Source organism: Macrobrachium nipponense, chromosome 3, assembly GCF_015104395.2.
Source record: "Macrobrachium nipponense isolate FS-2020 chromosome 3, ASM1510439v2, whole genome shotgun sequence".
Classification (NCBI taxonomy): domain Eukaryota; kingdom Metazoa; phylum Arthropoda; class Malacostraca; order Decapoda; family Palaemonidae; genus Macrobrachium; species Macrobrachium nipponense.
In genome coordinates this window covers 71,888,381-71,912,412 of record NC_087202.1, presented here as the reverse complement: position 1 = coordinate 71,912,412, position 24,032 = coordinate 71,888,381, and the positions used below count along the sequence as shown (strand labels likewise).

The following is a 24,032-nucleotide window of genomic DNA, read 5'->3' as shown; positions in this document are numbered from 1 at the left end:
GAATCGATAACGTCACTGAAGCCCTGATTTCTCCTCAGTCCGCTGGGCACTGGTTTCAACCCATGAAAGGATGAAATTAACTAAAAAATTTGCCTTCGGTTAACATACGAAAATATATTAATTTTGAGCTAGAGCTAATTGGATATTAAAAGACATTTGTAGTTTAATAAATGTACAGGCAGTCCCAGGTTATTGCCGGACTCGGTTATAGGCGATCCGGTGTTATGTCACTTGTCAATCACCATAAAATCGGCAATTTATGGCGCAATAACGGGACAAGCCCTGGTTACCAGCGCCATAAATCACAGTTTCGGGTAATGGAGGTTTTCAATTCAGCACAAACATGAGAATGGAACCCCTACCGATAACCAGGGACTCCCTGTACAGTAGTACCTTGCACTTCGAACTTAATCCGTTGCAGAAGACTGTTCGAAGTAAGATTTGTTCGAAATATGAAACAAATATCCACCCATAAGAAATGTTGGGAATCAAGATAATTTGTTCCAGCCAACCCAAAAAGTTCCCCCTTTCACATTTTTTCTATAATTAATGTGTTCAAAAGTTAAATTAATTGTGTAAAGTAATGAAACAGTACGATATATGAAGTAAAATTTTCTCAATTTTATTTTTTCTATGTACTATTTACGAAGTTTGGTAAAAATGACGCCGGCTAGCTGGAGGATGGAGGGAGGAGAGACGGGAACCCTTTGAGCAGACCGAACTGGTTGCAGTATGCAAAGGTTGATAAAATCAGTTTTATTCACATATTAGGTACAAAGACAATCGAAGGAATAGATAGTGTGTGTGTCCGATTGAGAGAGAGAGAGAGAGAGAGAGAGAGAGAGAGAGAGAGAGAGAGAGAGAGAGAGAGAGAGAGAGAGAGTAACTGGTGTTTACACTTGGATCTTGAGTTCACGAAAAAGATTTATTATGCCACAATACATCAACTTACTGTTGGCAAACGGCAGACTTTTAAAACAAGCATGAGGATTTTTGCAAACAAATAAGTAATAAGTCAAGAATGCAAGAAAAGGAAAGGGATAAAATAACTTTTCACAAGGAAGCCATTTCAAAGGCATGCAGAAGCTGAAAGCGGCGCGAGTTTGTTTATCACAGAGCAGAGTTACTTGTACAGCAGTAAAATATCATAAGCATTTGTCACCAGTTTGGTTTTTTACCGTAAGAAAAATAAAAGTGATTTGGTATAATCGAGTGTACTAAGTGAAAGAATTAGGCGAATAATCATCCCAGATCAACTAAGTCAGTGGGAAGCAGAGTCTCTCTCTCTCTCTCTCTCTCTCTCTCTCTCTCTTCTCTCTCTCTCTCAGTGCACCGAAAACGTACTAGCAAGTTTTTTTTTTCTATTTATTGTTTGCATTTTTTTGCGTTTTATCATTATGTTAAATTTATTGTGAAATAATTTTATTTTTTATGTGAATTGGTACTGCTTTTACATACATATTATAGTAAAGATTTTACTCTCTCTTCTCTCCTCAACAATACCATGACGCATAACAACTTAAAATTGTACTAAATTCTATTGTGAAAAGCTTTGTTCTTTCATTTACTATTTTGTTAATATTGTTTACATAGACCGTCACACTCGGGGCATCGAATTAAGACACTTTCTTTTTTTTCTATATTGCATTTGTTTGTTTTCATATTCTATCATTACGTTCAATTCATTGGGAAATTACCTTTTTATGTGGATTGTTATTGCTTTTACATACATACAGTAATATTTTAACTATCTCTTCTTCTCCCTTCAACATATCAACGCTCCCTCGTTCAGTCTCAAGTCAGCATGACATGACTTCACCGGGGTTACGTACGATTATAATTATACATCTTTTATGCTAGATGTTATATTGAAAGCTATATTTTATATCAAATGCTTTAGACTTTTATTTATTTTGTCGAATATTATCATTAAACTATATATTGTAAATGAATAAAAAAAAAACAATACAGTTTAACTTGTAAGAACCAGTAGGCCGTCGAATACAAGTATAAACTAGATAATCAGTCAGTTCGAAGTACGAGCATTTGTTCGACAAACTATACAAAATTTTCTCGAAAATTTTGTTCGAAAAACGGAAAGTTCGACATAAGAAACGTTCGACAAACGAGGTATCACTACATGAATCACGGCGATATGATAAAAGTTCATATATATACAGGGTGTATCAAGAGTTTATGCAAATATTTCGAGAAATGACAGAAAAGGTTATTCTGAGCAGAAAATGTTCTAAAGACATAAATTTTCAGGCTTCATTTATCAGTGAGGAGAATTGTTTAAATAACTGGTTTTCCTTAATGCTGCCCTCGGCCAACATGGCGTACGCAATGTCTGAGTAGTCAGGGAGAAGGGAGTTGGAGGGGAGGGGTTGATGAAGTGCATTAGGCAACTGGATTGCTATATAGTCTTTTAATTATGTTTTTTTTCTCGCAGGTTTTTGACAAATGTAACATTCCGTCCCTTCAATTAATAAATCACCCGTGAGCAGACTTCACTGTAATCTAATTTTAACGATTAACGTATCAAGAAAGTAGTGCAAATGTCACAGAATTGTTGAATCAGGAGTCAGGACTAGGCCTATGCTGAATGAGTGATAGCGACAGCAATCATGATGGCGAGGGAATGCAGGTAGGGAGGTTACTGCACTTTGAACATTGTCAGCTTTTTTACCTCTTTCACTTACTGCATAATATCCATACCACCTTTTTCAGGGAAGATTGAAGAAAGTGAATTTTCCATAATGTTCCCATTCTTTTTCATCTGACAGAGACGAAACCATTTTCTTAAGTGTGTTTTTCCCTTTGAATGGTGTATGATAAATACTTTCGATGGAGAACGAAAGATTTTTGAAAGCATATTTAAAATCTTTGATCGGCATTTAATGAATAGGCCAATCTTTGATGGAGAAGAGATTCCGGTCAACTTCCTTGTCTTTCCTCTATCGGATTCCAGTGATTACCATTGACGGAGGAGGAGGTTTCAAAAGATACTTGCTTTCCCTTTGTTCATTATGTAAAGAATACATTTGATTCGAAGTATTTTATTCACATCGCATCGGCCTAATCGCCGTTTCCTGTTTTTTAATGACTGTGGAATTCATTGTTGCAAAACCCATAAATAAACATCATATCTGCATATTCCATATTACTAGCACATTAGGGCATTGTCTCCAATTTCTTGTTCACAAAATTAATAAGGAATCTGACACTTGTAACCCTAACACACTCTTGGCAGAAAAGCAAGGCAAGAGTAACAACTAACACGTGAAGTGACCAACCCCCTCCCCCATCCCATAGCCGTGCGTACTCTGACATCCCGAGCACGCCATCTTGCTTGGCCATTTAATGATGACGGTTTTTTTTTTTTTTTTTTTTTTTTTCCTCACGGATAAATGAAACCTTAAAATGCATATGTCTGTAGAACATTTTCTGCTCGGAATGACATTTCCTTTTATTTCTCCAAAAATTTGCATATACTCTTCACCCTGTATTTTATATATATAATATATATATATCTATATATATAATATAAATATATATATATATATATATATATATGTAAAAGTTCCATAATGGCTACAAATAATTTGAACGATTTACTCACACTAAATAGAGTGATAGTTCATCAAATCAAATAACACAGTAATGCTGAGCGTATTCATTTATATGTAATCATGAGTACACACTTCTACACATACAAATGTTAATTATTATATAATATATATAATATAATATATATAGATATATATATATATATATTATATATGAATATATATAATATACTTATAATATTTATATATAAGTATAAGCACGAAGGACTGCTGAGTAAAGGACGTCGAGTCGAAAGATCTTGCAGAAGCGCGCCGTTGTTTTTTTTTTTCCTTCGTGGCTTATACCTTTATGGATTTATCACGTTCCAAACATTCGTGATTCAGTTATACACACACACACCCATATATATATATATATATATATATATATATATATATATATATATATATATATATATGTATATACCATTGTGTATATATACATTTGTATATACATATATGCATATAATATACAGTATGTGTGGATGTGTACTCATAACTATACATAAATGAATACGCTCTGTATTATGTCATTTGACGCTGTTTTATGTAATTTGATGGACAATCATCCTTATTCATTGTAAGTACAACATCAAATTTTGTTATGGTCATTCTGAAATAAATGAAGAACGTGGATTCATATTTCTCTGTTTTGGACAGAGAATTTTGTTATTTCCTCCACTTTGATTGACCGGCGCGATTAACAGTCATAATGTGTAGTCACCATTCTTTGTCATCGTGACATCGTAGTAGTTCTCCGGCGCATTTGATTTCTTTGTATAAATATATATAGGAATTTCCCTCATCAACTATAAAACACTTACCACATCGAAGAAAAAAACGTGTCTTCCTACTGAACGATTATTACATCAACATTTGTCACAATATTGGCCCAACATAACTCCCGTTATCCTGACACGTGAACAGATTAGATGTGGATAAGTTACATGAAGCATCAATGAGAAGCAACCTTGTGATAACGCCTTCGCTATTACAGTTTAGCTGCCTACTATATTAGTTAATCAAAAACTTAGGAAACCTAAGGTCCTTAAGATATCGTCTTGTCATGTTTCCACTTCAACCGATACTTCCCCTACAAATTTGCCTTTATTTTCATTGCGTGACTTAATGGCAAAACAAGCGAGTGAACTGATACAAGGACACAGCTGTTTTCATGTCCGAAGCTTTTTTTATAATCACTGCTAAAACTGAAATCATGGAAACTTTTCCCATATACCTGTAATCATTTCTATAGGTTCCTTTATGCCTAAAATCTGGGACAAACCATTTTACGTCTTCCTGAAAATACGTCGTTGCATCATTCTGAATCATCTTTTACAACAAAGGACAAATTAAAAACACACACACTTGCCTCCTTCTCAAGGAATGACACTGGTACTGTACGCACAAACATTAACCTCACTAAAGTAGGGCAAGGGACATAAGGATAACGCTTCTCATCGGAGCCACCTGGCTGTTCTGCAAAGTCAAGCAGGCGATGGTAAGATTCTCACTTCGGACCCAGTGTGGGGGCCACCGTTTGAACCAAATTGACTCGACGTGATGCAATAAGAGACTGCAGTTCGACAAATGGTAGTTAGCCTTCGTTCTTTTTTCTTGTCATGATTTGAAAGATTTCCCCTACACATTTCTGTTAAAATTTGACTCTCCCTTATGTTACTGCTTTTTGTCAAGCACAGGATATGTACTAGAACAGTCGGTTCATAAAAGTTTATAAAATTCTTTTAATTCTTCGATCTATTAGTTGGGAATCTAAAAAAAGATACCAAGAGCAAAAATATAAAAAAATAAGCCTACATTTACATAAATAGTACCACATTAAGAAATCTTAGCGGATGCCAAGGCGGCTAAAAAAACAGTCTTAAGACAAGATAAACAAAAACAAAAGAACAGAAACTTCACGTACGAAATCAACCTTACAAACTTTATACACAAAAATTAAGTGTCCACAGTACCGTAAGCTTACGGCCTACTTGTGAAATTCTGAGGTACTGTCCAGAGAATATAGATTATATTCACCACAAAAATCCCCCCCCCCCCCCCTCTATGGGCATTTCCGTAACAAATATACAACAAATACCTAGTAAATTTTTGTTCAATAAAAATCACACACTATCCTTCCAAGATTAAAAAATCCATTTGAACTTTACCAAATGAGGGGGCCCCCACCCAACAAAAAACTATAGATATATATGTACATTGCTCACTTAAAACACAAGTTCCTTTATCTCTCTCTCTCTCTCTCTCCATACATACATACATACATACATACATACATACATACATACATACATACATAATAATATATATATATATATACATATATATATATATATATAGATATATATATATATATATATATATCTATAATATATATATTATATAGCAAAAGTCGTATATTAAGAAACAAAAATCCCAAATGGTGGTTAGCAACAATTTCTAATGATCAAAAGTGAACCTCAAAAAAAAGTGCTTGGTATACGTATAAAAAAATTTAATCATAATTCGATTGCATTTAGCCAACAGCTTCTTCGTATCCATATCTAACACCAAGGGGGGGGGGGGGGGGTTCAGATCAAGAGTGTAAGGGTCGAAAGTAGCCACCTCAGTGCACAAAAGTAAAATAAATGGCAAACAGCCAGTGCAACATAAACAAAGCATTAGGTAATAAAGTCATAGGAAGAAAAAAAATGAATCAATCGGCAAATACCTGAAACGTGAAAAACACCCACAGAGTAAGTCTAAACTATAATAAATGAATGCTATTTATCCTTCAACTGGACACCTACAAGTACTAGGGCAGAGTTCCTACCTACAGTTACTTCAATCATGTCCGACTACAGAACCATTCGGTGTCCCTAATTCGCTGTTTGTCTCCGACTACTGTTATACTACACATACCAACAAGTTTATCAACAAACGAAACCATCTCACTTCACATGCAAGGTTACTGAAATCAGAAATTTCCTCCTCCCAAACAGAATAGGGGCCGAGGCAGATAGAATAATTAAGGTTAGATCCCGAGTGTATAGTAAACCACAAAATGGCTGGTCATAAATCAAGTCACACAGAATGTTGATACAAAAAAGGTGTAAAAAGAAATATCGTTTAGAACACAATCACTAAGGACCGATGCACCATCATTTTGTTTACTTTACAATGGAAATTCAGCATCCTTTCGTTTCACATTCCTTCTTGTTTCTGCTTCCCTGACAGCCTTTTTAAATTAGCGGACATACCCTACTGACATTTGGTTTTGTATTTATATACAACAGAGAGTAAACACTAGAATTTTTTTTTTAAATAAACCCTTAGCCATCTCTGACAAAACACTAATTAATGTGAAGAGTAATTTTAATACTAGCACGGCCGGGAGGGAGGGTGCTCGCTTTAAAGAAAATACACCTCTCTACATAGCTAACCTTGGCTACTGATGAAGTTCGGCACATCGATTTCCTGCCTCTTCAGTAACTTAACGATTCATAGGTTGGGGATAGGTCCGTCCAAAGGAAAAGTACTATAAACCAGGTACTGGTTATTAGCTCACTACCATCGATAAATAAAACGACTGTTATTCTTTCTTTCCATTTTGTCTTATATTTTGTTGCATACTTGGTTGTTTTTCCTTTTGTCTTATATTTTGTTTTATAATGTTTGGTTTCAATACAACACGGGCGCAAACTGTAAAACTGAGTCAAATGAATACCCAAGCAATAACTCCACTTAATGCAAAAACTAATATGAATTAAAGTACTAATGCTGAACAGCAAACTTCCGTGGGACAAATTAATAACGCGTTATCGAGATTGACAAGTATTATCTAGAAATGTAGTAAGCCCTTGCATATGTTTAACACTAAATGAAAAGGAAACAATTCACGTTGAAACTTTCCCGGTAAAAATGAAATCAACCAGATGGTGGCAGGTGAGAGATTAAAGATAAAAAAAAAATTAATTTTCATTGATCAGTCAGACGTCACGATCTCTATACGTAAGCCCTTTAGTTAAAAATAAACCACCAACATATTGTCACAGCAATGCAACAGAGCTCCCTAAAGAGGAACACCCTGGATGACGTAGTGAATTAATCATCCGTCTAGTCTACCCGTACGACTTCTTGTCGCGGAGGGACGGGACAAATGAATATTGAAAATATGGAGCCCCACACCACAACAAATCTCAAAATTAAGAGTGCACATCGCCTATGAAAGACCATATCATTGGTGACATCTGTTCCCATAACAGAGAAAGTGAAATGATGAGAGGGGGATGAAAAGAACATCTTTTGAATTTTATGGTACTACCTGTTAGCATTAAGGTGAAATGGTTTTTGCGTATCTAGACAAGAACCCAACAGTTCTTTTACAAGATCAATGAAGGCTTCGTGAACATGGCTGGGCTTGAGGCAAGATCCAGTCATTCAACTTAAGTCACAACAGATGCGCGTGGCGTCAACGAGCACCAAAATAAAATATCTAGTTGTCACTTTTGTGAAAATACCAAGTCAACTTTTTTCTTACCAAAAGAGAAAACTTGACATTAACATGAGATCAGGATATCTGTGTATGGGAAAGTAGTTTGTCCTCGAGAATAAACTAACACCCAACACTAAACACTTGAAAATCACCATAATATGCCATGCCCTATCAAGCGAGGAGCGGCACTCAACGTGGCTTAAGCCGAACCCCCTGTAATTGCAATTTCATCTCTTCTACGCTGCTTCAGTTCCGTAAAACCCCAATTTTCCCACCTTTTCGCTCACACGTCTGTACGCCTTTATATGTTCAAAATAATCTATAGTGCTAAAAGACGGTGTTATTTCAAGATATCACCCGCTTATTTCAAAACCAAACACTGCGTAAATCATTATCACCCAGTTCAAAAACGTTCAGCAGAATTGCACTACCCATACGTAGGGCAGACACGGGGTAAATCAGAAGACTTTGTTGCCAGGCCGCACAACACCATTTGCCCGGCCCATAATGCCATTAAGAAATAATTTATCATAAGACAATCCAAGTCACCCTGAGATATAAAAAAATCTACATCTATATCTTAAAACGAAAAATTGTAATGAATAGATATGAGTCAACCGTAACTAATTACTTACATATATCTAAATTTCACCAGGATACCAGAGTGGGAACGGTTAAACGATCGACCTATAATTACATACCTTGGTCTACGCTCCATGCATAATTTACCTATTAAAAAATAAAAAATAAAAAGTATACAAGGTACTATGTTCTCCCAAGTTACAATTTTGAAAAAAAAATGTAAAACAAATAATAGACAGGTTGAATAATTTTCCTGGTGGTAAATTATAATATAAACACACACACACACACACATATATAATATATATACAGTATATATATATATAATTTACCATTAGGAAAGTTCCTCGTTGGACGAGTGGTTTTCGCGCTCGGCTGCCAATCCGGTGGTCCGAAGTTAGATTCTCGGCTCTGCCAACGCGGAAACAGATGAATTTATTTCTGGTGATAGAAATTAGTTTCTCGAGATATATAATGTGGTACGGATCCCACAATAAGCTGTAGGTCCCGTTGCTAGGTGACCAATTGGTTCATAGCCACGTAAAAATATCTGATAATCCTTCCGCCCAGCCCTAGAAGAGCTGTTAATCAGCTCAGTGGGATGGTAAAACTAAGATATACTTAACTTTAACCATTAGGAGAATTAGCTTGAGTGTAAAATCTGACCGGTATGAAGCAGTCTTTCGATAATGCTTAGAATAAATCTAAAAGTGTTGGTTTACAAACAGTATGTAATTTACTTAGTGATGATGAGAGAAAAAAAAATCAGGGAGATTATATTCAAAATATATTTAATCTGAATAGACGTCATATCAATTGTTTAACATTGTCTTAACTGGAAAAGAATGTCGACCAAATGACGGCCAGTTTCTACCGGATAATGGGAGCCATTAACGTTATACTGATGGATGAATTTAAATGAGAGAAGCACAAGCATACAAAGTAAATCACAAAGGAGAACGAAAACAATATTTTCAATCTGAACACCAGTAAGTCAACACTTCAAACAAATCGCTAAAACTTTGAAGGGAAAAAAAAAGAACAACAACAATACATGTGGCCTCAATTTCTTTCAGAATAGTACTTACAAAACTAAGTGCATGTTCATTTATACAACAAAAACCATAAATGTGTTCATTAAAATTTAAAAAAGGGCAATATCCTCTTAAGCTGTAAAGAAATAATAAAACCATGTTGATATAAATAAAATTTTACGTGAAATGAGGATTTTCATACATACGACCTAGAACTTTCGAACCCATAGTGAAAAAAATCTGTCTTAAATGACTATGTTAATACCTAGACCTGCAAACAGCTAACAAATCAATCCCGCACGTACTTGACAAAAACTCCTCTCCCGAATGCCATCAAAGTTATTTCGCCCCCAACACGCAATATTGCTAGAGTTGCACTCACCGTACCCTAACATGAAAGTGACTGCAATACACGTGGGCGAGAACACGTGCAGTTTTCCTCTAAGCCTCTTGATGTCGGAGTACGACGCACCTTCAAATACTCTTACGGACATTCGCCATTCTAATTATTTAAGATTAAAATCCAGATATTTGTCCTTTACCCCCTCCACTCTCGCAACAAAAACGCCAATCTTAACATAAACAAATTAGTGTTAACTTAGGAGGGGCCTTGGGCTATACCTCCCGCTTCATGAAAGAATCTTTTTACGGCAATCTAAACTGTAGAATATTCATTGCCTTCCTTAAATGATGAATATCGCCGGTCTTCAACTATGGTAAAAACACGGTATTTGAAACTTAATTACGTCTATAAGTGAAGTGGATTCAAGGTTGAATTTCTTACATTTCATCCTTCGAATACGCGTCTTCATCGTAGTATGCCTTGTTACACTGAAGGTTTTTTGAATGATCTGAATTTTGTTTATTTTTAGCAAGAATCCGGTATAACATGCCACAGACATCTTCAGACGATTTAACTTTTTCAAGCAGCAATTGGCGTTTACATATATAATACAGATCTAATGAAAGAAGCCCATAAAAACGCCAAATATAGAAATTAAGTACTAATTTCAGAGACTGCTGTCTCTCTCTTCAGGTAGGTAATGAATGAGAAAAGTTACAGAAAAGACGGTATTTATACCAAGAGATCCCATCCACAGGTAAGAAGTTTTTACTAAGTCATCCCCCACTGATAATTCCTCTTTAATTTTACTTATGAAGATTAAAGAGGAATTATCAGTGGGAATGACTTAGTAAAAACGGCGTATCTATGGATGGATCTCTTGCTATAAAGACCGCCTTTTCTGTAACTTTTCTCATTCATTACCTACCTAAAGAGAGTACCTGAAGTGAGAAGAGCAGTCTCTGAAATAGTACTTATTATGTTCTATATTTTGACATTTTTATGGGCTCCTTTTATTTGATGGAATTATATTGTAACAACATTTTTACCAATCACACACACACACACACACACACACACATATATATATATATAATTATATTATATATATATATTATATATATATAGATTATATATATATATATATATTATATAATATACATAGATTATAATTTTTGTTGGACTGAAATATGTAATGTAAATATTAAAAATGAAATACACCATGCTACCTGGATGGCAAAAGTTTCAATCAACTAGCATCGCCAATATGCTGTGCCTCACAGGTAAAACCGAAAAGGGAACCACGATCTTGACGGTGTTTATTTTTCAAAGAATTCTTGTTAAGTGACTACCATAATTCTGTTATAATAAAGACAAAACAAAATACTTGACAGTTACAATGTAATGGCTGATACCAAACATATTACTCTCGCCTTTAATTGAATTCATAAAAATTATAAGCATACGTCAATAAACAAACCATTCAGGAATAAATGCAATGTCCCTATCTAGCAATACAAAAATTATCAGTGAAAAAAAAAAAAAGGGGGGGGGGGGGCAGACAAGAACTGAGTCCGTATTCGGAGGCATAATCTAGCAAAAACATCAACACAAAGCGACGACGGCAGCTAGCCATTCTTTCACGTTTTAAAATATTATATATACCTGGATCCTGTAGTACATTACATAAACGTGGAATGCAATAAATAAAAAAGACGCGACATTCCTCAAACCAACCTTTGGAAAGAAATTACACCTGTGGAAATCCTGCAATCATCATCGTCGACGAACAGATAGGACAAAGACCTTGCATCGATTCATATGTTAGGACTACGGACTGTGAGGTGAATAACCTCTTGCCTATACACACAGGGATGGTTCCCTACGTACCATAACATGTATACCCGGTAGTAGCTGAAGCTGCAGCAGACGACAAGTGAGGGGACGACTTATCACTTCTAGAGAACGCTTGCCTCGTAAAGGTACGTCGGGTCCTCCTCGAGGAAGGAGGAGAGGCCCAACGAGAGCTGTCTCGGAAACAAAGACATGCCGACGACCACGACCACACAGCAGACAAGACAGAGAGAGAGAGAGAGAGAGAGAGAGAGAGAGAGCTAAGGTAGTCACACGTAGCGCTCTCTCTTTCTCTTGCGTCGACGGTCGCCTCATAGCCCCCCGCCCCCTCCAGTCTGGTACCTCCCCCCTTTAAGCGCCACGCCACACACGAGTCGGTCCGACATCTGCGTGTGTTGCTCTACTGCCGTTGCTGCTCTTCCCTACACTGGGTCGAATCGATACCTATGAACGAACCCAGACTTCCTACACTCTCCCTTTCTCTCGATTTATTGTTATTCTCTCTCTCCTCTCTCTCTCTCTCTCTCTCTCTCTCTCTCTCTCTCTCTCTCTCAGTGGGGGGTAGCTTACGGGGCAGTAAGTGTGTACTTAAAAAAAAAAAAACTCCATTTTAACAGTTTCGACAGTCCATTACACAGTATCAACTAACCAATCAACAAAAACAGGAATATTCAGAACACGACCCAGAGGTGTCACGAAAGGAAACTTCACCAAATTCATCAAAATTCTTCCACATTCGTCAGGCGACAGCCTTGGCCAAACGTCTCCTAATTCCTGACCTATTGCATCCACCAGCCGTTCTCCCTCTTCTCCAGAGCATCCACAACTTATACGTCGTCCCCAGGAGTTCGATCGCTCTCTTCGAACCATTGCGTACGGCTTCCATGCACAGATATTAACATTATCTTGACCTGGAAACTTCTAACTTTGCCCAGAAACTCTATTTTCGTAGAAACATGACACTAGTTTAGCACCAATTGTCACACTACACATCACAAAATTTAATGAGATTCTTAAGCTTATGGCTAATGGAGAAGGGCAAGACTAGTGTTAGGCATACTTTAACCCCCATATTCTAATTCTAATACATTAGCAACTAGTCGAAAAGGAAAATCCAGCCCTGTTTACATAATTTCGTGATAGTAGCTTACTGCACAATAAATTATTTCGATAATTCTAATTTATGTATAAGTTTTCTTTCTCTATTGCTGCCATTATTGTCAACCTGTAACAAATACTACTGACAGCTCTCGAAATTTCCTACGAGATACACTGAACATTTTACAATGATCATGCCATATGAATGATAATGCTCTTTTGTAAATGTAATAATAAAAAAAAAAAATATTTAAGGATTTGTTAGACCTCGACATGGATGGAAGCAATTCCCCAATGGCTTTGGATACTCAAGAGCGCTCTGTTCATAACGAAGTATGTAATGAGATGTGGAAGGCGACACACTAGTATACAAACCAGAAGACGACACTCAACATCATGCTGTCAGGTACGCGTGATCTCATATTCCCCTCCTAACCACCCACATTCCATGAGCCCAAGAAAGCCCGCACATTACGCCACAAACAGTTTTAAATACAAGGGTGGTTCCACTACATGATTCCACCATTTTCGGCACTCTTACTATGCATGCACTGCTCAAGTTGCCAAATCCTCTCGCAGGATTACAGGATATCCGATAAATTTCAAACTTATCCTCAAGAGTAAAATCTGTCTGCGCTCACCAAGCAGTGCGTCTTGCAGTGACGTATAAAACAACCCAAGCAGCACATTGTGTTCTCTCGTGATTAAAACCAACCCCGTCAAGTGATGCGCACGTGTACCTTCGCTGCATGAACAATAAGCCATTAATTGACACAGCAAACTCAAGATCAACACGGCAATTCCTCGTGGCCATTTTCAATGCACATTTGAAACTCAGTAACTCTAAAAGATACCTTCCTTGGTTAAAGAATTACTTGACAAACACAATACCAAGGAATGTTTCCCTTCTTGATTTCAGTTTGACTTTGTACCCTTTTAACTCTTATTACGGCCTCTTCGACCTCAATTCTACTCCGGTTATGCTTTCATTTACAGAGCTTATATAAACAAATTATTCTCAAAGAAAAATAATTAATTCCCGAAAAAAACACATTCAATAATGGGTTATTTGTTTTCCTAAAAGCGCTCTTCCCCTCCAAGATGGCTATTGCCAAGACAGCAAATTCAATTATCTTACTCGACGTCGATATTCATAAAAATAATATATTCGGTATGCATAATGAATGTAGAATCCCAATTCATTCTTTCGACAGCAAGCTTGAATAACATATGAGGCAAAGCACAAAAAACTACGCCAGTGTTACAGAGCCACCAGCAATGCCCAATGAGGTCACCTTGGTCAAAACGTATACTCTTGACCCCACTATCCTGGACGGAGTCTCAAACACGTTCAAGCTTACTTTGCATTCTATTGCTACTTTCACGCCTTCAAATCTACATTGATTCAATAAAAAAAAGTGAGGATAATAAGACATGAAGAGGAATCGGGCTGCAATCACGAAAAACACTTTCTCTGAATCCCTTAATGTAACCAGCAACTGTGCTATAAATAAGTTTTTACAATTGTCACGGCTAAGGTCGCTTCCGCCGAGTATATTCCTGCTGACACTGACACATTTACGGAGCGCGAAGGCAAGAAGGCCACAGTGTACACATAATAGCCCGGTGTTCACATAATCATCCAGTACCACTAACAAACTTGTTAACAAATAAAAGGAAGCGACCTAGACTTCTGAGCTACATGGCCTATATATGGTGTGTGTGTGTGTGGTGTGTGTGTGTGTGTGTGAACATATGACATTATAATTACAAGTAATCAATAATGGCCCATCAAGTCAATCCTTGTTAACGTGAATCAATAACTACTAATGAGCAACAAACACGATTAACCTCGGTATAAAACTGGGTGGCGGCTACACCAAGCAACTAAGTTTTCTTATGATGTACTTCTCAAAAAACATAAGATTTTATACACCTTATCTTCACACTTCATTCACAGGGACAGCCGCTCCTATAAAATGTCAACAAAAAACCGGAAACCACAGAGGGCTAATGAAATTCACAATGAGAAATGACATTTGAGAATTTACCCACTATCCAAAACCATGTTTACAACCATAATAATGGCATGAAGCAACAATTACTGAACATATACACGAACTAAGCAATCATCCGATGAAGGGTCACATTGTATTCACCCAGAAACTTAGGGCTTAAAATGAATTTCTGTAACTACCTTTTGATGAAGTTATCGACTGGGATGTTTTACAATGATCACCTTGAATAAACGCATTACCTCACACGCATGACAGAGACTGACCGATTTAAATCGCACATCTGCATGTTCACTCTCATAAGCACTGAAATCGAAGGTTTCTTCTGTTCCCGAGTAACTTGTATTCGCGTAAAAAAATTTAAAAATTAAAAAAAACTTTCCATCGTCTTCTTCCCTTGTAGTGACAATATGAAATTTTGAGATATGCAAAAAATATAACATTAAAATCATTACAGGTTCAAGGCGTGACCTTCACTTAAATGGATATTTCAGTAAATAAACTTCAACATCGGATTCATTCATTCTCTCTCTCTCTTTGTTATCGCTTTAACTTGTGATCGTCATTTTCTTCAGTTTCGCTTTTGGATCAAGCGCTTGTGCCACCGAGTGAAATGATCCTCAGATCTTGCCAGCATGGTCTCATCGACGTGTCTCTCTTTCTCTCTCTTCGTACTCCCTGGACCACTCCACCTTCCAACGTGAGTAGGGACTCGGGGAGGGAGGAAGCGAGAGGGCTAGGACGACTGCGGAAGACTTTCAAAGAACCTCCGAGAGCCAAGGCGTACCTACCCTTTCGTACCCTAACACTCAAAACCTACCTTTCACCACTCTCCTGGTCTTGGTACACACTTGACGCTTTATTCATTTTCATTAAAGATGACTTGCCACCATTTTTTAAAACCTAACCTTCACAAATACCCAGTTGTAAAAAAAAGCTAAATACATCAACAAAAACCAACACACCCATTACCCATTTCTCCTATCTTGAAAATTACCACCGATAAAACTGAAAGCATCCTCTTAAACTAAGATTTAATTTAACGGTAAGTTAAAAATGCTATAGCAGCATCTTTAAGGGGGGGGGGATCTGTCTACTCTGAAAATCGAATTAATTTGGCATTCAGTGTTAAAACGACGATCAGTGGTGGGCTTGTGCACAAATCCGAGCATATTATAATACATATTCTGGTGCATGTTGATAGCGAAGTTCGCAAATTAGCTTGGTATCAAAATCCCTTGTCAATACCAGACTACAAACGACAACGAAATTTCGACTCACTAGATACCTTCGATCAAGAGGGTGCTTAACTTTTCATTCGCTACCAAGAATATAATGAAGCGAGTCAGTGAACTTAAAGATATGAACGACGCAATATAAGAAAAAACTAAAAAAACATGGCATCATACGCCAAGCAGCAAGCAAACCCAACCATGACATGCTTGGTGCTCTCGACGGGGGTCGTTCGGTTCGATGAAACTTCTGTCGTGGAGTTTCGAGTAAGCCTTAATGATGGATACTTGTGTTAAGATTTCCCCCTTTACTTTGACATGCGTTTACGCTTTACGCACACGGAATACATACGTACATCTTTGCTGATGAAAGGAACACCCCAACACACCTCCTCTGGGAATAATTTATCAGCGACAACTAACCCCAACAGATGTTAAAATAACAGAAGCTAAACAAAATGCAAGTTGGCAATATTGATTTCACGTATTTATAATTCGCGGAGTTGAAATTTTCTCACTAACGATCTCATTCAGCCTTCTGCAGCTCAACCCCATACCTATATCAATGATAGCAGGTGCTACAATATTCCAGGTGGTATCCTCTCCGTTGAGAACAGATGGCGGATCCAGAACTCGCCCGAACTCTCTCCCCCATAACACAAAAGGCCTTAAGGAATTTGGTTCTGCTCTCAAAACTAGGTAATATAACACTGTGTACTTTAAAATCCTTTCTTACAGCGAGTATTACTGTCAAGAAAACCGGTGGTTTCCATGGATACACGTTGTAAACACGGTTTAGTGTTAAGGCTGCAGTAGTTTAGCAACTAGACTGTTAACTTATCATTTACTACATATTTATTGCACAATGTAACAAATATCTGACGACTATTTTATTAAAAGCAAATCTTTCAATGGTATCAAAACTAGTTCCAATTTAGAAGTTGTTAATTATTAAAATATAAATTGACACAAAAGACAATCCTGAATTATGTATGATTAAAAGTTTTCTAGCGTTCCTCCTAAATTATTAAATTTCCACCTCTAGACCCATAGCGTTATTATTCTGATAAAGGTTCACTCTTTGTAATATGTCAAGGAAGATTGCAAAAATATATATATATATATATATATATATTATATATATATATCTATATATATATATATATAATATATATATATATATATATAAATATATATTCCCGGGATAGCCTACGAATGTAAAGCATCGATCACACCACAGGTAACAGGTGGGTACTCACAGAGAGAGAGAGAGAGAGAGAGAGAGAGAGAGAGAGAGAGAGAGAGAGAGAGAGAGAGAGAGAGAGAGAGAGAGAGAGAGAGAGAGAGAGTTGCAGGGGCTCCACACGTGAGCGCGGAGTTTGCCAACCTCGCAGAACTGATATGACATCTGTCCTCGAGCCAATCTCAGTTTCTTTGACCTGAAAGGATGTAGTCGTAACCTTGGCTTTGAAAATTGCTCAACAACTACTGTCATAGATTTCTTGACTGTATAAACGACCAGCGTGAACCCCTAACTCAAAAAACCAGACCATCTAATTAAATAATGACCACGATAAAAACAAAATATCCTTGAGGTCTAGCAAAAAATTTTACCTCTCAATTTTGCACAGTAATGAACTATTCTCAACGAATATTTCAAGCAAAGCTGAATTTTATTCCCAATTACAAATAGTAAGTCTACAGAATCCACATGATTAACTCCGGTGCCACCGAAGAAAAAAAAAAATGCCTCATTCTGGAAAGGGGACGCTTCTATCAAGTTCTAGGCTAGGGGCTTCCAAATCAATTGGGAAAAAGGCTGAGAGCAAGCAGAAATAGCAATGGCGTAAGAGGGATCCAAAGGATAGTGGCTGGGGCTATTTTTAAAATGAATGAGACTAAACGGCGAGTGAGGAGGGTTAGAACCAAGCAAGCCACCTTCACAGGTATAAGAACCTTAGCAAGCGTAAATAGGTAAGTTGTATGGTTAGGAATTTATAACACAACCATTCACCAGACCGGGCGAAAATGGCCCACACCGTGAAACACATCAAACACCAATGAAGAGTCTAAATTACAACTTCCATTAATCTTACTACACGGAAGCTCTTCTGCCCTTGGTAACCAACAACTGTACATTTACATACCACAAATAACAAATGCTGCAACAAGGTAGCGCACCTAACAACAAGCTCTTCCTTCCGAATACTCACTGCAACTAACGCAGCAAGTATTGGCACCGTAGCTTGCAGGAGTGGTTCCAAATAAACTGAAGGGCCTTACAGCGGCCCCCTCAACAAAGAGGGAGATTCAGCCTGAACTTACATTATAGAAAACAGTGGGGATGATTATACCTATATCTATTTTCGACAAAAGAAAAGAAGTACCTTTCAAACTTGGCAGAATGACACTTGTTGGGCTAAGCATATTCTTTTTGTATTTTAATACCCATTAAAATTACGTAACATTTAAGCTGCACTCCAAACGTCCCCTGCGAGCATACATGGCTCACTACCAAAAATACCAAAGGGAGACAACGGAAAGGGGGAAAGAAACGGAAGAGACAGGAAGGCAAGACTTCTCCAGAAACCGCCCATGTTGCTCACAGCCAGATTTGGTAAAATGAAGAATAATAAAAGTGTAAAAATCTTACTACACGGAGGAAGAAACTACAAAACAAATGGATAAAGAAGGAAACGGAAGGGGAAGGGGAAGGGGGAGGGGACGCGACAAGTTAAAGCGCATCCTTAAGGGTTGATGACCGTCTGTCTAGTCGACGGCACGAAAAAAGAACACCCACCCTTCCTGCCTAGCCCTTCCCAACGATCACACACACCTGAGCGAATAATATTAATAGTCCGTTAAATACTTTTTTTTAACACGCCAGTCGCTAAAGAGGCCGTCTGTAAGGATCTGTACTTTTAAAGTAGCTATATGTCAGGGGAACGGGCACGGAAAACACAAACGAAAAAATATTCTAATTACGTGTCAACAAGTTTTGTGTCCTTTTCTCAAATGTTACGTCATAAAATCTCTTTGGGTCAGTGACCAAACCTTACTGGTGACTGGGTACAGTCGCTTCCTGGCTCTCGATCTTAAGCTTCTTCATGAAAATGCGAATAAATACTCGCAAGCAAGAACCCACAAGCAAAAGAATGCATGTTAGCCTATGACCTTGAAATCACTAATTCTGTAACAATTACAACTGGTTGCACTACTTGTTAACGTTATATCAAGCAACTCGCTAATTCAACCCAGACAATTTGCTATTATATAAACCCAAGAATTTGTAACCAATGCAGTGCCTTACCTACAATCATCTGTAATTTTAAAACATGAATTCACAGCAACACCGGATACAAACTTTCACACAATAATACCTATGCCACTAAGTGGTTCACAGATTTCGTTTATTACAAAATACGTTCTCTAACTTCGGCTGTTCTCTAGGAACCCCTGTCCAGTAAAACAAAAACTTAAAAGCCGGGCACTTTTAAAAGTGCTGTGAATCTCACGATAGTCCACCAGAGAGAATTCAAATTCTTCAATGATTTCAAGCACCTTTTACAATAAATGCTCTTACCTTGGGCGGTCCCACGGTTGCGATACACAAATGACTGACGATAATATCCACAAAATCCTATGTACAGAAGCGATAACTACAAAAATAAAAAAAGCCGACGAGTTTGTATGTATCAATCGAACAAGTCCACGACATTCACTACCTCTCCTCACAGTGCTTACTGGCAACTCTGATTCCAACTCGCTGCCACTGCTCCTCGTGGACGTGGAGGCTTCTTCTCAAACCTTGGTTTCAGCCCCACTGGTGCGCGCCAACGCTCCCCCACCAGCGCTGAGATGCCGATTACCAAAATTACTATTACAATTTGGCATCAAGATCTCATGATTACAAGCCAATTCAAGTGAAAAAAAGTACCCCGATATCCGGCTTTCGAAGGAAACAATATAGCATCTAAAGAGAAAGAACTCAAATTGACACAAACAAACGCATCGTAAAAGAATTTAATTGCGATGCTGCAAGTTATCCAGCTCGTGAACAGGCAGGTGGGGTGCTGTGACGTCACAAACATACTAAAAGGCCCAAACGTCACATTTCCATGCGTACAATGACGTAACAGGATATTAATCTACAATAAGTCAAAATACGTCAGAACGCATTTCGAGCGTCATTACAAGCAACATAAAATATCCCAGTCACCCGGCATTAAATTGTTAAGCACCAGGATAGCAACCAATCCCAGAATAACATTATGCGTTAAGGGCCCGATACACTGAACGATTGTCGTTATCGAGACACACATACTATTCAGACAGTATGAACGATCTCCTCACCTATTTCAGTCTGAAACTCTGAACAATGATTTTGTCTCGGGAAGACGTGGCATCACCTTTAAAGGAAACGCGCGCGGTAGCTTTATATCGGCAGACAAACACATTGCACGATCTGTGTATGACAGACACAAGTCGCAACCTGGTCGTGACAGATTCCCGCCGAGATCGCTCAGACCAGAAACTCCGCCCATTTTGCATTCAGACATGCCCATACACAATGTTTTTGCGAACGATACACACAATCGTTCAGTGTAAAGGGACCTTTAGACTTTAAGTCATTGACAACTGACTAGAAGTCAATTAATATGAATGTTATGGGCTTCACAATCTAATTCATCGAATCGTACATGTGACAGAGCTGGCACAGAAATTCTTCAACCTATAAGTGCCCATTCCTTAAGGTTGACTAATCACAGCTCGGACAGGTGGGCTACAAACTTCATTTCCAAAGAGAATCGAAAAAAGCAGCATATTATGAAACCCATATCCACGTACTTTGTGACTTCACGTTATCACTTAAGATTAAACAGTTAACAATACTCCCTTGATCTTATCTTTCGTGATAAACAATTTTTCCACTTATTACTGATATCGGTCATTTCCATTTCTTATCCCTAAATGCAGAATTAACGGAACTGTTGAAATTCGTCGTATCATTCCTGAATCTGTAGGCATAGCTTGTCAGGAATATAAAAAAAATTGGATATTGTCAATATCCCAAATAAGAAATAACAAAGCCCTGTGAAGATAATCATACAGCAAAACAATATTACATGCTAAGTGACATTCTTCTTCTTCCCAGCCTTATCCCTATTCGGAGTCGCCGTTTCTAATGAGTCTCTTCCATCTACCTCTGTCCCGTGTCATTTCCTCCCATACTCCCTTCTCCCTCATATCATCTCTAATGCAATCTCTCCACCTGGTCTTAGGCCATGTGTTGCTCCTCTCTTCTCATCAGGTGGCCATACCATCTTAACCTTTGCCTCTTGCACTCTCTTTGCCACTGGGGGGAAGGCTAGCCAGCCCAACTCAGTGCCGGTCCCAAGCCCGGATAAATAGGGAGGGTTGGAGTCAGGAAGGGCATCCGTCTGTAAAATCTCCTGCCAAAACTTTTATGAAATGAGTCTTACATGCTAAGTGACATTAATGCCTATATTTAAGATTACAAGTATAAATAAAATTAATTTAGATCAACTGAAGCCCGGCCAATGAAGAAATGAAATTTTACCATCCAAATTTATTTTGATGGAAGCAACCCAATGTGATGATGACCTCCTATGGTCCATCGGGAGGGTCCCTTAATATTTATCAGATACGCCTTGTGGCTTTCATAAATACAGTTCTCTTCTTTCTCAAAAAAGATACCGAACCAGATTTCTATTTTTTCGTTACAACACATTTTCCCCAAGGTGATGTATATCAAAACCCAATTAATAAGACAAACCCGTGAAGGCCGCGTTTTTGGAAGGCTAAGTCACAAGCAAGGAAATTTCAAAAAGTGCAGGCAACTGATGTATAGGCAAGACAGGGTTAGGCGCCTTGAAAAACAGTCACGGTTATGTATAAGGAAGGTAAGGGAACGGTAACTGCCAGCCAACAAAGAAAGGCGACCCTTACGGGGCAATGGTGTGACAAATCGCCAACCTTCACATTTCCGTATCAAACGACAATGATAAACGCGTAAGGATGAGGACAAAATCAAGGTAAATGTCCGTCTCAATAGGAGACCAATATAACCAGAAACATCATACTTTTGATGTTTCTCACTGGTGGTAATTAGCCCTAATTGCCATAAAAACTATCCTCAAACAAAAATAAAAAACAAACTTAAAAATCTATTTTCATTGCGCCCGTCGTTGAAAATGAGAGAGAGAGAGAGAGAGAGAGAGAATAGAAGAGAGCGAGGAGAGAGAGACGAGAGAGAGAGAGAGAGAGAGGAGAGAGAGAGAGAGAGAGAGAGTAGAATTCACAAAATCAAAGTGCCGCGTAGAACTATCGAAAGCGTCACTTCCTCATATCTACATATTTTCTTGGCCATGATGTAAAACAAACATATTTTTACAGAAAGACACAAAGTGTTGAAAGGACTGGAGTTACCGACTTGTTAATGGAAGGAAAAATTACATTACTAAACTGCCAAATGTGCAATGTCCGTCGACATTCACCTTCTTCCTTCGTGACTCATCTCACTTATTCTTTGGTCAGAAAATTCTCCAAGTCCTTTACCAGCAACCTTGTTATTGCCGCAAATTCCGCTTCTAATGAAGGAGGTGCAATGTCAAACGTGGTGGAATCGTAAACGCACGCGTAGACGGTATCTCTCCCAACTCTCTCAGCCCTTGGTGGTGAACAATTATTAGTATATATTATAAAAAAAAATTATGTCAACTTCCAGCATAAGCAGCTCGAACTAATTAACCTTCATCTACACATCCATCCTCCCTTCAATCAAGATTTGTTTATGAGATAGCACACGCGATTAACAGGAATAACATGAAATTGAATGAGATACACAGTTGTGTGTGTGTGTATATTATATATATATATATATATATATATATATATATATATATATATATATATATATATATATTTATATATATATATATATAAACGATGAATAAAAGTTGCAAGGGAAATTCAGAAAAAATAGTCTTGTATCACTTGGGTGAGTATTTTTAAAATTATTTCGAAGAGTTCTTGAATGTCGAACATAGAATTAAAGCAGAAATCAGTGAAGCACATAAGTAAAGGTGAACCCGAGAAAACATATTGAGTTCAAATAATGGAGCGGTACTAATGAGATAATGCGATAATAAGCGAGATGATCAAAATATAGTTGAGAAGAAAACATACAAAAGACTACACGGTGGAGCAGAAATGTGTATGCAAGAGACAAAAGGCAGAATATTTACAGAGGTAGTATATAAAACGGTTAATGATTTAGAAGATTTCTATAAAGCTACCCACAACTCAGCAATTAAAAGAAACTGACAGTACATATTATGAATAAATTTATATGTGTATGTGATATATCAGCACTCAGCAATTTTTTAGTTGTTGACTCAATAGAAAAATCAACCCAAAGATAACTGCAACAGTCGAACTTTGAACAACTTTACAATGGATGAAACCCCCAGTGCTGAACACTTCAAATTTACCTGCTTCATACTTCTGCATGGAAGGCTCACCAACAGTACATCACAAAACGCATCATTCACCTCTATGTTGCGTGCTCATTCACACTTTCTGGATATAAAGGCTCCCCTTTCCCTAGTAGCTGTTTTATGCCATCAACCCTAAACTTTCAAGGAATCCTCCCTCATAACACTTGCATTATGTTTTTTTTTTTACTTACCTACTACCGTCCATTCTTTCCAAATGACCAAAGCATCTGAAACCCCACCGATGCACGCTT

General features: G+C 37.6%; 1 protein-coding gene across 12 annotated transcripts in view; it reads right to left on the bottom strand.

The window, feature by feature from the left end:
• The window catches only part of LOC135221803 (uncharacterized), a 163,415-nt gene that overhangs the window by 103,049 nt on the left and 36,334 nt on the right, over positions 1 to 24,032 (bottom strand). The window contains exon 1 of one of the 12 annotated variants that reach the window (XM_064259666.1): positions 20,006 to 20,110. The exons of 8 other annotated variants lie outside the window; for them this stretch is intronic. The gene's annotated coding sequence lies outside the window, so the exon portion shown is untranslated. 3 more of the 12 variants (XM_064259667.1, XM_064259665.1, XM_064259664.1) reach the window with 3 other exon arrangements.